The sequence below is a fragment of the Poecilia reticulata genome, linkage group LG1 (genome assembly GCF_000633615.1).
Source record: "Poecilia reticulata strain Guanapo linkage group LG1, Guppy_female_1.0+MT, whole genome shotgun sequence".
NCBI classification, from domain to species: Eukaryota; Metazoa; Chordata; class Actinopteri; order Cyprinodontiformes; family Poeciliidae; genus Poecilia; species Poecilia reticulata.
The window spans coordinates 26,198,167-26,214,839 of NC_024331.1; positions in this window are offsets into that span (position 1 = coordinate 26,198,167).

The following is a 16,673-nucleotide window of genomic DNA, read 5'->3' on the forward strand; positions in this document are numbered from 1 at the left end:
ATAAACACACTGTATGTACAGTTATCTCCTATAAATTAAAATAAGTTACTTCACATTCTACAGATTAACTGTACACAGAGTGATGCTTTCAAGCATTTGGTTTTGTTAATTATGACGATTTTCTACTTACAGCCAATGAAAAAACAACATTTAAGATTAATGTAGTAAACTAGATATTTTTTAGTAAAGAAATGTGGGCTTTATAAAAAGTTTATTCTGTACCTGCTTAAAGGTTGTTACTTTCAAAAGTCAAGTTTATTTGTATTGCATATTTTTACTGTTTCTAAAAAAAAGCCCAATCACTTAAAAACACACACAGAGGAAATATAACGTCACAAATCAGCAGGAACTGCCCGTCACCTAGCAACCCCACTGAAGCCAAGTTTGTTACCTAGCAACCCCAGGGAAGTTCCAGCACGTCTGGTCAGCTGGTTTTACCGCTGCATGCAATGGCTGCTCGAAAAGACAAGTGTTTTGTTATTGACTTACTATCTAGAAACCATTTATGTATTCTTGTTTTTTTGTGCAGGAGGCTCCTCGTCTGCTTTTCAAAGCAGTTGTATAATTGCACATTGGGTTTCAAGTTTGAGTGTAAGTGTTGAGTTTCGGTGTGTGGCCAGCAGCAGCTTGTGTGGATTTAAAGGAACAAGACGCCCTAAAACACCTTAAAGGAGATCAGAATAGGCAGAACTGATCAGACTGAAATCTCTGTCTAAAAATGACAATGAACATGTTTTATATAGACCATCAATCCATCCAGCAAAACAGATCACCTTTAAAAGAAGCAGAAACAACTTTGACACATTCTGTTAAATTTGGCCCCTTTGTTTGACACAAAATCATTAAAGAGAAAAGAGCTTGGAGGAAAGAACGCTCGTATGTCCTTGATACAAGGAGCATAAGCAAATAACGGCATCAGTAATCCACACTTAATAATCACAAGATTAAGTGATATCAAGTGTGCTGATGACTGACGGATAGAAAGGAAAAACAACAGCAGAGTCCCGTCAGCAACGGGCTAACCCTCCTCCTTCTTCCCTCCTAACATAAACCTAATTAGAATTGATTTATTATGGATCGGCTTCTTTATCAGGTGAGGGAGGGAATTACAGTGGCGAGCAAAAGGGCAGCGGCGGCCATTCCTGAACAGTAAAATCAATTTGAATTGACTGAGCTGCATCGCATTGAGAATGCAGCTCTCACTGGATGTTTCAGTCACTTTAACAACCAGAACTGCATGTTTCAGTGTGAATCTTGAAGAAAAGAGGAATGTGGATGTATGTGGTGCAGTAACACAGCCTCTCCTTGTTGCTGAATGAACCACCAGACTCTTACTGCTCCTCTTTTTTTCTGTCTTCCTCCTCAGAGTCTCGTTTTCTGGTTCCTGGCGGCTCGTCTAACCCTCTCCAGCTCCGGCTCCTTTTCTCTCCACGGGCAACTTTAAAAACTTCATCAATATGTTAATGACTTAATCTTTAAACACTTAAAGAAACCATTAATAAACATTGATTTGAACACTTGCCGCCAGTGACTCACATTAATCCAGTGCAAATAGCAGATGCACAAACTGCAGCGGAGGGCAATTTGTGGAGGATTACCAACGGAAAATGGACATGCGAGACACCGATCACACTTTCAGAGGCCAAGGAAAAACGAGGAGACGGCTCAACCTTTTTCCTTCATTTGTTCAGGTCAAAGATCTTTGTAAAAGGAAAAACACTTAAATCTAAATAATGTTGATTACAAAAAAAAAAAAGAAAAAACACCATTACTTTCAATGTTTTGATAAGAAAAGAAAACTTTCAGATTTATGTTGGATTCCCCCATAACAATGATTTTAAATCAATATATTCACTTTAAAAAGAAATGTTTTCATTTCACTCCTTTTCAGGTTAAGGGTTGTAATGTTTTCATTTAAATAAATCTAATTTAGCTCGATTTAGGAGTTTTATATGATGTCAAAAGAGTTCACAGGAAAATAAGAGTAGCAGTGTGCGTTTAAAAGGTATCAGTGAATAAAGAAGCTATTCAGTCGTCAGCAACTTTCTGCTGATAATTATAATTTTGGGGGGGTTTTATGTTCTGAGAATCATAAAGTTTAGATTTAAAGTTGATTGAAAGCTGCAGAATGTAACTTTTAAAAAATATATTTTATTTACATGTTTGTTCAAACTGTCACCATGTTACGACAGTGAAATGTGAGACAGTTGATCTGTGAAACGAAATCACAGCTCCTGGCCAAAAACAACCAATCAGAGTCAGGAGGAGGGTCTTAGCGCTGTCAATCACCCTTGTGAATGCGCTGCTAAATGTGCCAACAGCGGAGAAACAACTCAGCGTTACAGTAAATCTGTTCATCATCATATGAGTAATAAAAGTATCTCTAATAGATATTTTTAATACTATACAAGATGCTCATCAAATTAAATATTTGTTTTTGTGTCGTCCTTTTCACCCATGTTGTTTTATCTTCGGTGTGAACTGAAAGAAAATGTAACAGAAACATAATTTAATGTCTCACAGCAGCAAAGTGAATAAAAACAGAACAAAAAAATTACACTGAAAGACATTTTCTTTCAGAAATGCTGTGAAAATTCTCAAAAAGATTATGGGTAAAGCTGCTTGGTTTTGGTGAAATGTAGCAAGTATTATAAATTATTAAAAAGTTGATTAACGATCCTTTGAAATCAAGGAGGATGAAGGAAGATTTTGGTTTTAAGGACCAACAACAAACCTGTAGATGTTGTCGGTCTGTCAGCTGGGAAGCTGGTCAGCTTTGCACCTTCACTGATTTCCCATAGAAAATAAAATAAAAATAACATTTAAATCACTTTAGGATGATGTAAGTTCTCAAAAACTAAATAAAAATGAAAGAGATGGGGTTAATCAGAGTTTTCTTAGTGATTTCTACATGACTTTTTAAAAACATATCCCTAATATTTCTTCTAAAAAAGCCAGATATAATTGTAAATTTGAATTATCATCTTAATCCACACCTTGAGAGCCCTAATGGGCTGTCGCTCCTCTCCTATATATCTCCGGATAACACCTTTCACACAAAGCTAAAGTCTCCCCGGAGCCCCACGGACACGGCTTTAACGCCTCGTGTTGTTGGAGTACATTTTTCCTGTTTGCTTTAGATAACAAATCTTCGGTTGACCCCGAGGGTTAGGGGAGCATTACAAATTAATCCCAGTTTTAATAAGTCTGTCTTAAGCCTGGGATCTGTACTCAAGAAAGAAAGAAAGGAGGAAAAAGGGGGAGGCAGAGAATAAAGGGATCTAAGAGGAAAAGAAATATATTAAAGCCTGTGATCACAGGCAGCTTTTCTTGTTTGTTATCCCTCCGTTTTACCTTTAATCCAATACTTGCTAATCCAATTTGTCTTTCGGGCTTCGACCCTAACTTCTCTTCTTACGCCTTTTTCCCCCAAATTCGCCGAGGCCTCGACAGTCGGTGACGACCGCGCCTCCTTCGACAGTCAGTCAGAATCAAACCTTTGACTTCACAAACTGTACAACAACAGAAAAAAACCCTCCAGAACGTTATTTAAAAATGAGGACGTTGGTAATAGTTGTTTTTTAAAAAGTATGCGGTTGTTCTTGGCAAGTTGTAGCTTGAATATGCATGAAGAGTCGTAATCAGATCTTGGGCAGTCAGTCACCCACTGAAGGGGAATATCGGGGAACACAAAGGGATTGATTTAATTACTTGGAGTGGGCCTGTGCTTCGGAGCTGCCTTGTTAGGCAGGAGTGAAAAGGGTGGCGGCATCCTTGTGCTATTTTTGTGAGGGTTGGGGGGGTTTGGGGAGGTTAAGGAGGGTGGAAGGGGGGTTAAGGAGTGCCGAGCAGTTGCAGATGGTGGGGGTACGGCGCTAGTCTAGCTTCTTAAGTCACCAAAACTAATCCCGAGTATAAAGCTCTCCTGACTGAAAAGACCTGCATTGATTGCAAAAAATGGAAATAGAGCATTCTCTGTTTAACGTCAGACTGGCCAGTTTTCATTCTTTTCAGCCTCCTTCAGGATGTGCTAAATTGTGATGACAGTATAACACACAATATTCCTTTTATTTAGAGCATAAGTAGAGCTAACTTCATGCCTTTATGTTGTGCCACAGGACAGGTCTAAAACTGATGGATGTTTACATTAAACCTTAGCGGAAAAAATATAGAGCCCACACTGTAAAACATTTGAGCTGCATTTAGTTGTGTCGACTATCTTCTACTCTTTAAGTCAAATAAATGTATCCAGTTTTAGATTTTGAACTTAAATGTGTTTGCGAAATATAAACTTACAGCAGTAAATCATCAAATACACATCAATATCTGTTACAATGTCTGTTACTTTTTCACAACAGTTGACCATGTGATATGTTTTTTTATGTTTCTATGATGTCTTTGAATTGCCTTGTTGCTGAAATGTGCTACACAAACAAACTGATTCTTTGATCGTAAGAGAGAAGAAAACAATTTTCATTCAGTCAGTATTTAATACAAAACACTGTTAAGATGTAATTATGTTTTTCTTAAATTCTGTATATTATGAAAACTTTATGTTATGGAAAGACGATCAACCCTTTTGGTACAAGAGAAAATCTGTCAATTTTTAACATCAATTACCGTATTTTCCGCACTATACGGCGCACCTTCAATGAATGGCCTATTTTAAAACTTTTTCATAAATAAGGCGCACCGCATTATAAGGCGCATAGAATAGACGCTTCAGTTTGGGTTGCCGATTTGTTCCATACGCTATTTTTAAACATCAACATTTGTAAAAAAAAAAAATATATATATTCCACGAATGCTTTATATAGTAGGCTGCCCCAGTCATTGTTTCACTCACGGTGTTGGTGTTGCGATATTGTGCCCAACTGCTTTCTGGGTAACAAAGACCAACCGACACGCTGCCGCCGCAGCCTCTGTCTCTCTTCCCCGCCCCTCCCCCCTGGCTTTAAATATGTTATAAAACTTTATTAACAAACCAGCGTTCTGACAACTATCCCAACATGCACCGCGCGCTTCTTCTTCTAGGGGGGAAAATGAAGTCGGCGACTGCTTAAGTCATAGACATAATATAAGAGCAGACCCCGCATTGGCTGCTCCGGCGCAGGAAATACGGCGGCCATCTTGAAGCGGTAGCCCCTCCTACTTTGTTCAATCAAAACAGCAGAAGATGCCTCAGCACTGAGGGATATTGTTGTTCGGATCGATGGACTATTGATGTGAGGGCTCCACAGACAACATTTCACAAGTAAGATGGACATATTATTGTGTATATATTGTGATTAGAATATTACTTTACTGTATTTATGTCCACCGGGGAGATACCAGCTAATATTAGCTACAGTGCTTGGTGTACTAGGGGTTTAGCCCCGCTATGAAGGCTATCCTTATATTATGTCTATGCTTGCCGTAGTTGCTAGACCTGTTGTGGCTCAATATTGGTCCATATACAAGGCGCACCGGATTATAAGGCGCACTGTTGGCTTTTGAGGAAATTGAAGGTTTTTAGGTGCGCCTTATAGTGCGGAAAATACGGTAGTAAATTAACTTGAGTACATTTTTGTCCACCGCTGCTCATTATTAGCGAACTTACATTACTAATAGGAAGGATTAATTTAAGGTTGTAATGAAAGAAATGATGATCCGTTCTCATCAACAGTAACGAATCTGTTCAAGGATAATTACAGGCTACACTGTAAAAATACAAAAGTATCTTTGGTCTAGCTTCCAGTGCAAATGTCTTAGAACAGCTAAAATAAGATGAAATGAACTTATAAGGAACTTTTCAGGAAGAAATATGAAAATTAATTCCATAATTTTGATGAAAAAGTTCCTGTTCTAATGGCAGAAAAATTCACTTATAGCAAGTGAAACAATCTGCCAACATCAAGGAATTATTGACTTAAACAAGCTCCTATTTCTTGCTGAAAAGTCATCTATGAGTTAGTTTTGTCTTATTTCAAGCGTATTGAGATGTTTGCATTAGAAACCTGGTCAGATTTTGTGTTTTTGCAGTGCAGCCTCATGTGTGCAGCCTGCTGCTCTCATTTTGGCATTTGTCGTCGTCCGGACATGGTGACACATTTAAGGGTCTTTAGAGGAAAACAAAGCACTTGAGATATGCTGAAGGAGGTCATGTATGTGAGCCTGAAAGGCAGAGCTCACCTGATAGCTGCCTGAGAGGTGTTTTCACCAAAAGCTCTCCTTTCTGCAACACGGAGTCAGACAATAAAGCCAGTCAGAGTGGGTTCTAGTGCCTTGTGCTCTGCAGGCACCAGTGACAACGAAGCCCTTAATCATCTCATGACAAAAGCCAAAAGGCATCATCCTATTAAGCAGTGTGCTTCGCTGCTAATATGAGCTCCTGCCCAGGAACCTTTCTTCGAGCGCTGTGCTATTAAAGCGCTTCTGAGCCAGTCAGCGGGAACCTACGCCCATTCACCTTTCATCTGGTGGCCCGTTGTTCGGCGGCCATAGTGAAGGCCGGCTCAAGATGTCAGTGATCTCATTACAGCGGCTGTGAGAAAGAGAATCAGAACGCGAGCATCTCCCTTCCTTTGCTTTCCCCTCCCCTGCAGCTTCCCATCCGGCAGTCCGTCTTCCTCACACAGCCATAAATTGATTATTGCTTCTCATTCACAAAATGCTAGTTTTTTTTTATTATTTACCTATCCGCCCCCCCGTAGCACCGTCTTTTTTTCATCCTCCCGCCTCGGGGAGGGTTGGCTGAATGGGCGGCCAGGTTGAAAAGCGAGGAGGCCCCCGGCATCACAAAAAACGCTCCGATTTCTCATTTAGTTGTCTTTATGCTGCGAGCGCCATGTGGTCCTTGAAGGTGTTGAAAACATGGGAAGCAGCAGAAGGATCAGAGCAATCTCATTAGCATTCGCTCAGAAATGGAGTGGCCCGGCTTTATGGCGGGGCCGGGTCCTCGGTTGGGCCCAAGACGGCCGCCTCCAGCCGCTGCGCCCTCCGCCTCTTTGTGCCTTTGTGCTCTTTCAAGTTTCTTTCCGTCACGTCAGGCTGTTTTCCTCGCCGAGATGCTGCCAAGAGAATCATGGGAAAATAAAATATAGCGCCGAGGTCAGACTTTTGATTTCATTACGAGAAGAAATATGAACAAACTTTAAATGTTCACGTAAAACAGCAGAAGTATAGCAGCATGTTTTTAATTCCTGATGTGAATAAAGCCCCTCATTTAGGATTCATCTGCTGAAGTGGCTCCACTTACAGAGTTTACAGCAACTGTCAATCAATCAAATGTTATTTGTATAGCACATTTCAGCAGCAAGGCATTTCAAAGTGCTTTACATAATTAAAATAAAAACAGCATGTGACATTGAATAAACAGTGAAAAAGAAAGATTTTGGAAAAAAACCCATTAAAACATTAAAACCTGCGCCCCTTTTAGGACTTCAGTTAAACGTCGTTTAACTGGGACGTTTTCTGGGGTGGGGGCTTTACATCGTTAAAACATAAACGGTGAGAAAGAGAAATAAAAATAAATTAATAAATAGATAAAAAGTAAAAACATTAAAAACATCGAAGACATCAAAACCCGCACTCTAACACTAATTTAGCCATAAGCAACTCTAAACAGGTGGGTTTTAAGTTGAGATTTAAAGGCACCCAGTGTTTCAGCTGTTTTACAGTTTTCTGGAAGTTTGTTCCAAATCTGTGGCGCGTAGAAGCTGAATGCTGCTTCTCCTCGTTTCTGTCTCGCTGCAGTTTTCCAACAGTTTAATCAGAGTAAGTGAAAAGCTGCTTGATGCGAAGCTACAGCTGCGCAAATTGAAATGACAAAAATACATTTGCTTAGCAGAACCAAGCCAATTTTGAAGAAGCTCATGTTTTTGCGCTCATGATTTTTCAGCCGTATTGAAACACTTTTATCGCATCGAAAGAGTCACGTGATCAACAGCCGGACGGATGCGACTCCTTTCTTTCCGTCACGTCAGGCTGTTTTCCTCGCCGAGACGCTGCCAAGAGAATCATGGGAAAATAAAATACAGCGCCGAGGTCAGACTTTTGATTTCATTACGAAATTAACTTTTTTTTTCTGTCCCAAATGTAAAGGAAACCCAAAAAAGCACAAACATCTGAGAACATAAATTGAGTTTTACAAATATAAGACAGATTTCAGTTTAAGATTCATAATTTTGTTCTCGTCCTTAGAAGGAGATTTAATATAAGTTGCTGTTTTGTTTTTTCTCATTTGCAGCTACAGGTTTGGGAACTGGCTTCGTGTTTCACAAACTTTCAAGCGTTTGGCTTCATCTGTGTTTATTAAATCTGTGTTTTTTTTGTATGTTTCAGGTTTTAGAAGCTGGTAAAGATCAAACAGCTCTGGAAAAAACGAAGAGCCGCATTGAAAACCTCCTGGTTTTTAAACCAGATATTGGTTTCTGAACTCTTCCTGAGTTAAAACATTAGTGTTGTTGTTTCTAAATGAATATAAACTTGTTTTCTTTGCATTGTTGAGATCTGAAAGCACTGCATCTTTTTTATTTTGACCATTTCTCACCTTTCTACTAATAAAAACTACCTTTTTGCTTTAAATTTCAGAGACATGTTGTCAGTAGTTCATGGAATAAAAGAACAAAGTTCATTTTACTCAAACATAAACCTATAAAGAGTAAAATCAGAGAAATTGATTATTTTAATTGGGTTTTTTTTGTTATTTTTCCAGAGCTGTACTTTAAAACAGTTATTCTTCGAGTCTTTGCTTCTCTTTGATTTGTAGTGATGGAAGTTTTTCATTTTCTTTTACATCTTTCAGGTTTCGGTTTAAAACATTTCGGATCAGTTTATCTGATCAGCTTTTCTTCTTCATGCGTTTCTCTCTTCAGCGTTTCTTTTATCTGTCTGGACAAACTCACCTCACTCAGTTTTAGAGCTAAAAGCACCATAACCAACATGTTGTGCTGCCTTCGTCTGAACATGCAGGTTTTCCATCATTCGACTAAACGTGCTACTAAATTATTTGCCATGTGAAAATATAATTTTTACTCAAACCAGTGATTTCTCTGCTTAATGATCTGAAGCGTAGACGTATTTCTAACTGACTACGGTTAGAAAGTCTGTATTGTTTTACGCTGAAATACGTCACGTGTGCTAAATCAACATAGTTTTGACGTTACCGTGGCAACACTACACCTAACAGGTTTACATACATCATTCAAAATGTCAAACGTTAGCGGAGGAACGTACCGAGGTGAAGTTGTGCCGTTTGGGTGTGTCATAGTGAACAGCTGCTGTTCATTTGGTAAATATAGAACAACAACGATGTCGGCATTTTGCTTTCCCAGTTGATTTTATTTTGTTCATCGTTGCATAAGTTCATAAGTCATTCTGCAGTCTTTATGTCAGACATGAATATCTTAGTACTAAAGGGTTTTTCTCAGATTTGTTTCCATATTTGTTAAACTTTGTGTTTTGTTTCTCTCCTCCATTTTTGTCCCGTACCTGTTTCTGTTTTACTGCTGCTGATTTTTCTTAATGGCAGCTGCAGCTGGAGCTTTTCTCAATCTGCCCACCTGTTAATCAGCAGCTTATAGGAGGAACAGAAAAAACTGTTTCTGCTTCAGTTCTTGGCTAGTTTGTCTTTATGTGGTTGTTGATTCAAGTTTCTTTTCTGTTTTCACAGAATCAAAAGTTGAACTCAAGTAAGAGTTGAACTTTTACTCAATTTAAAATAAATATATATATGTATATATATATATAAAGAAATTATTCCAGAAAGAGTATGAAAGTATTTGGTAAAAAGTTTACTGAAGTAGAGAAACTGATTAAAACATCAATCATTTCATTTTTAACATTACAAAATCAGGCAGATCATTTTACCATTTTAATCATTCATATAAATAACATAATTACAAAATAACACACAAGCAAAAGAAAAACTTTCCAAATCAAACTCAAATTTGATTGAAATCAAATTACAGAGAAAGTTACAAAACTTTAACATCGTCATTTGAGTTTTCAGAGAATTTAGAAAAGTAATCTGACTGTGAAAACTATTTCTCTCTTTGTAAACAAAACAACCTTCCTCCTAATTGCGACATTAAAATGTAGAAATGATTTGTCTTTTATGAATTGCATGTAAATGAGTGGTTTCCACTGTAAGTCTTTTAAAAATATTCAGGCTTTAATTTAAAGGCGCTCGGCTACAAATTAAACATGTTTATTAAATTTTGTTAGACAGAAATACTTAAATAAATACAAACATTTTGAAATGCTGGATTGGATTTTAAAATACATCTCATTATATCTAGTTTTTAAAACTTGCAGGTTGCTGCACACATCCAATCTGCCCATAGATATCAGCAAATTATTATTTTTTTATTGATTTGCTTTGTAATAAAAATTACATAACTGACGTCCTGTTGTAAAAATCAGTCCCAATGTTTGCTACCAGTCTCCTGCTCTGCAGTTCATCAGCGTCAGCACGAGCTGCAGGCTGAGCAAATCCAATACACTCCAAAAATTTGTCATTAGTGCGGCGCTGCATTCTTTCATTACCGGGTTTATCGGAGCAACCAGCCATAAGGTGCAGGTTCATGCACCCTTGAGTACAAAGACTCAAGTTGTTCTACATTTACAAAATCATTTAACTTCTTTAATTATTCTTTAAATTACAATTGCAAATAAAGGCGCTGCCCGTGGTGGATATGCATGGCCTGCAAAAGGAGCAACATTTTTAATGATTACTTTCTTCATACCAAACTAATCTCCCATGGACAAGAAATGAATGAAAAGGGGAAGATTTTCTCTGCCTTTCTACTTTAATGGACGGCGCATCCGTCATCAGGCGCGCTGACTGTTCTGGACCAGATGTTGCAGAACTAACCAACAATTGGGCTGAAAATAGAAAAGGAGCAGGGGCAGGGAGGTTGGAATAAATTAATTGCTAATTTCTCAGTCTTTGATGGAATTAGGCTCACTCCTTTTCCCCCATGTGCTGTGAGAATGTCCATGCGTTAAACGTTTTTTCTTCTCTCGCCAGCCCCTCTCCCCTCTGTGCTTTCCTGATGGCTGAGGGCCACCCAGAGGAGAGCGAGTGATGCAAAACCAAGGAGTAATCCTTCTGTTTATCTCGGCCTCGAGCCTCGGCCCCAACCTCTGCCTCTATTATCCTGAGGATTTAAGGCAAACTTTCATTTATTGGCCTGCCTCCTTTCTCTATCCCGGCTCCTGAGCCCAGGATGCCCCCTCCCCGAGCCTCTGTCCCAGTGTGAGCAGATTTGCATCGAGCAACAATGCAAGTTGCCAAGGCAGTGGCCAGTCAGGATGCCTCAGAAGGGCAGTTTGCTCAGACAGCATGGATCTGGAAGAATGTGGCCTTCAGGGGGGAAGGAGTGGCACCGGTGAGGCCGCCGGGCCCACGGCGCAGAGGAACCCAGCTGTCAGGCAGCACGGTTACCACTTTTTATTCCTCTTTAATGCTGTTGTTAGTTTATAAATCACTGAACGGTTTAGCACCACAATACCTCAAATATCTGTTATTACTGTACCAACCGTCTAGACCCCTCAGATCTTCTGGTTCTGATCTGCATCCCCAGAACCAAATGAGGAGAAGCAACATTCAGTTTCTACACACCACAGATTTGGAACAAACTTCCAGAAAACTGTAAAACAGCTGAAACACTGGGTGCCTTTAAATCCCAACTTAAAACCCACCTGTTTAGAGTTGCTTATGGCTAAATTAGGATTAGAGTTCGGGTTTTGATGTCTTCGATGTTTTTAATGTTTTTATCTTTACTTATCTATTTATTAATGTCACATACTGTTTTTATTTTTTTTCTTTAATTATGTGAAGCACCTTGAAATGCCTTGCTGCTGAAATATGCTATACAAATAAAATTTGATTGATTTTTAATTCGTCCTGCACTTAATAAACAAGAATAAAACACATTGTTTAGAGTTCACACTGTAAAACATCTGAAGGTGGTTTAACTTGAGAATGAGATCCACCTGCTGCCTTGACATTACAATGCAGACGTTGTAACTAAATATCTGTACATTGTTTTGGTTTTAGCTCAGAAATCAAAGTTCATAAAGTTAATTTAACAACAAGAGACAAGTTGTCTAAACATTGTTTTTAAGTTCATTCATCTTGAATTGTGCGTTTTAATTCAAGTTAAAACTCGAATTGTCAGTTAAAACAATTTGCAATTTAATCAAAATAATTATTTCACAATATGCAAGAAAAAACCTGTCCTCACCCAGTTAAAGAGCCACATTTATCTATTATTTTACTCACATTACCAAGTTAAAATAAGTACTTAAAACACCAGAGTCAGATCAATGTAACACACTTCCATCTCAGGATACAGAAACATGCCGCTAAGCATTCTGGGAAATAGTTCCTACTCCTGTCTTTTTCTTCTTTCAGGTTTTTAAGTGCTAACCTAAAAACTCTGGTTTATTCAACACAAAATTAATAACTTGCATTCCCATGACCACTGACTTCCACAGAAAGACTTCTGATGCAGCACATTTTGATGGCGGCCGTTATCCGGGTTGTTTCGGGCTCAGAGTTTTGGTCGGGTGTTGACAGAGTTTAGGGCGGTTCAGGGGACGGCAGCGGCTCGCAGGGGGCAGAAACCTCCCTCAGCTTCAGGTAAATAAAGACCACCCAGTCTGATGCTGCTTCACTCACAGGAGAGCATCACTTAGTAGAGATGCGTTTCAACGTTTCTTTGTTTAGTCTGAGCTCAGCAACAGGTTCTGGAGAAAAACAAAAAATCTGTTCTGATCGGAAAAGCAAACCTCACAGTTAAAGTTTGACATGAAGATGAAAATATTTCTTCTAATCAAAGATCTTTGCTTTTGTAATAAACAGACAGAAAAAGCAGCGTACGTTTCACCTCACTGATATTATGTTTTTCAGCACTTTTGACTGGGAAAAACATGTTTTCATGAATCAAATATATTGATTTTCTGTCATTTGTGTTTGAAACAAGTTGTGAGATTTATTTAGATTTTTCTTATCTGGACATAAATAAAACATTTCATTTATCTAATCAGTTCATGTTGGATTAGATAAACAAACATCTAATCAAACCTGTGGTGTAACTACAGTAAAGCTATAATGAAGAAACTGGAAATAAGCCAATCAGGACGCTTTCTGAAACCTCCAGACTTTCATGATGAACATCTGCAAGTAAAAATGTTTGTCATGAATAACATGTAAACTTGTGTATAAACTTATGTAAGAGCTCTGACAACTGCAACATGTGGCTTTTTAGATTAAAATATTGTAATAATTGTGTATCTGCTTTGTGATGGATGTGTTATTTTTACATGATTTGTTTTTATTTCAATTTATGGTATGGGCTACTTTTTTATCTTGAAATAAAAGGTTCCTATATCGTTCCAGTTTAAGTGGGAACAAAAATCAGGAATCACACAAACTCTTAACATGTGTATAATAAACTGGTGAACCGGAAATAAAAGTAAAAACATCTGTGGTGAGAAAATTGCTCTTTAGATTAAGATGTAAACTACAAAACCGCATGGCTCTGGTTCAAAAATCAATGAATTATGTATTGAAAATAAATGAAAATGGTCCATAAGGTATTTAAAAGTCCTGATACATTTTGTGATATAAAAGAGCATCCATCAATTTTACTCAAGTAAAAGTAGCACTACTTCAACATATTTTTAAAAAGTATTAGGTAAAAAATCTACTCAAGTACTGAGTAACTGATCACATTATCAATCATTTAATCATTCTTAAAAATTACATCATCAGATGGACAAAAACATAAAGTTAAGTGGAACTTCTGGTATTTTAAGGGTAAAAAAGAACAATAATTCATTTAAATGACAAAAAATAACAAAATCAAGCAAAAGAAAAATTTTCCAAATCAGGTTTTTCAATAAAATTCTTATGAAACTTTAACAGAAACTGCAGGTGTGTCTCTGCGTCTGGTGAATTTTGGCTAAAACATGTTTGTTTTTCATTCAGTGGGTAGAAAATCCAGAAATTTGACTCAAGTAATAGTAGAAATACTTCATAATACAATTACTCAAGTAGTAAAAAATACAGCATAGGAAAAATACTATTTTTAATGACTCAAGAAAATGTAATTGTGTAAATGTAACTAGTTACAACCCAACTCACACCGCAGTGTGTTAGCAAACATGTTAAAACATGTTTTCTTTTTCATTCAGTCGGTAGAAAATAGACATTTTGCTCAAGTAAGAGTAGAAATAAAACAAAAATAAAAAGTACATTTTTAGTAAAAAATACTCCCAAAAGTAAATATTTTCAAAGAAATTACGCAATCAAATGTAACTACTGTATAAATCAGACAAATAATCGAGCCTGAATCCATCATCCTCATCTCAAAGTGACCTGGATGCCTTAAAAGATTCACTTTAAAATCAACTTTTCCATCCGAGACTCTGCAGCTCCTCCTGCTCCTGCCTGTCTTTGAACCCCAAACTGCGCAGCAGAGGGGGATTCTGGGAGATGATGTGGGTTTGTTGTGTGTGAGGAGGAGGCTGGTCCTGCTGATAGCAGCCACAACAGATACCGTCCTAATATCTGTTGACAGTCAGCTCCGCTCTGCATAATTGGCTCCTCCTCCCCCATTAGCGGTGGCTGTGTTTGGCTCCCCAGGGCATGTGTTAGAACAAATTTGAGGAGTGTCATATTGCACGCATTTCAACAGGGCCAACAGGGTTAGACTCACATTAGTGTAATGAATCAATCTGGCCGCGCTAATGGCTGCGCTGACTCCATCATGGCAAACTCAACCCACCGGGGCGCCAGTTTGGCGAAATCTTTCAATGTCATTTGAAAATGTGACGTTTAAAATGAATCTGAGCCACTTCCGCTGATCTGAGAACACGTAAGGCGTTTCACAATAAAAGCTTTTGTTTACTAATTTGCAGGAATACCTTTTTAAAAAATATATAGCTGCATCAGTTTTAAGAGGACAGAGAATAAACTGAAGTAAGTTTTTCCTCTGACTAAAAACATTAAAATATTAAAGTGAGGATATAATTAAAACAAATAAACAAGCGGTGAGACGTAACCAAAGTCATCAAATTAAATGATGAAGCTGTTTGTCAGCTTCATCCATCTTCCTGTCGTGGATGTTTTGAAACCAAAACACATTAAAGACTAAAGGAAAGAACAATTAAAGCCTGTTCACTTTAACACATGAATGGAAGCAGATTAGAGATTCAGCTGGTGTTAATTAGCCGACATCTGAATCGGATCTGTAACAGGCAGCTGATCACCAGCTGATAACCCCCCGCCGATCAGCTACCCCCAAAACAAATTAATCAGCATTAGTGCCGTTACACTGCAAAACATTTGAGCTGCCTTGAGTTGTGTCTACTGTCTTCTACTGTTTGAGTCAGATAAATTTAAAGTTTTATATTTTTAACCTAAATGTGAGTTTGTGGAAGATAAACTTACAGCAGTAAGTTGTGTTCACTTTTTATTAATTTAGTCAAAAATCCAAGAGTTGAATAAACTAGAGTTTTTAGGTTTGCACTTAAAAAACTGAAAGAAGAAAAAGACAGGAGTAAGAACTATTTCCCAGAATGCTTAGCGGCATGTTTCTGTATCCTGAGATGGAAGTGCGTTACATTGATCAGACTCTGGTGCTTTATTAAGGAAAATGTTTATTTCAAAGCCTGAGGATAAAGTCCTGATCACACTGAATGTTTCTGAGCTGAATTTATTGAGGAGTTTAATAAAATTCATTATGAGATCAGAAATTTTGTTCATGCAACTTGAAACAGGAATTTAGATTATTTTAAAGTAAAATAAGTAGATATTTTAACTTGGTATTGTGAGTGAAATAATAGAGAAATGTGGCTCTTTAACCAGGTGAGGACAGATTTTTTTTTTCTTGCATTTTGTGAAATAATGATTTGGTTTAATTTGCAGCATTAAATTAAAACTCACAATTCAAGATTAATGAAATTAAAAAACAATGTTTAGACAACTTTGTCTCTTCTTGTTAAATCAACTTCATGAACTTTAATTTCTGAGTTAAAACCAAAACAATTTTCTTGTCGACTTAAATTACATTTTCAAGGCAGCAGGTGGACTTTTGTTTTCAAGTTAAACCAACTTCAAATGTTTTACAACGTGACCTTAAGGGATGTATTTTTTTTCCCTGTAACTCACAGTTTACCTGTTTGTTTTGAAAGTAAATGTATCTGAAATGAGACTAAATTTATGAGATCCTAAAATTGGTTAAAGTGATGTTAAGGTTTTTAAAACGTAACAGAATGAAAGGAAAGTTTTGCTGATTTTATGGTTTTTGCTGAAGCCTCTTGATATTCTTAAAAAAGACAAAGCTTTGGCTTGATTCAAATGACAATAATCTGACTGAAAATGTGTTATTATCCGTTTGTACATGTCTCTAAAACAACCTCCAGAAGAGAACAATATGAAAGGGTAACACAACGATTGAGGAAAATGTAAATAATCAGAATGCTGTCTCAGTTTCAAGCCTTCCTAAACAAACTTTTCTAAATATGAGGCACTACTGGAAACCTGAAGCTTTCAGAAATAGATCTTTATGGGAAGAGTTACATCACAACATTTGCTCACAGGAAGCAAAGAGAAAATGATCCTCAGTTGTTGCAGCGGATAAGAAACGCCCCTCAGATGGGTCCCATGGCAGATGTCTCCA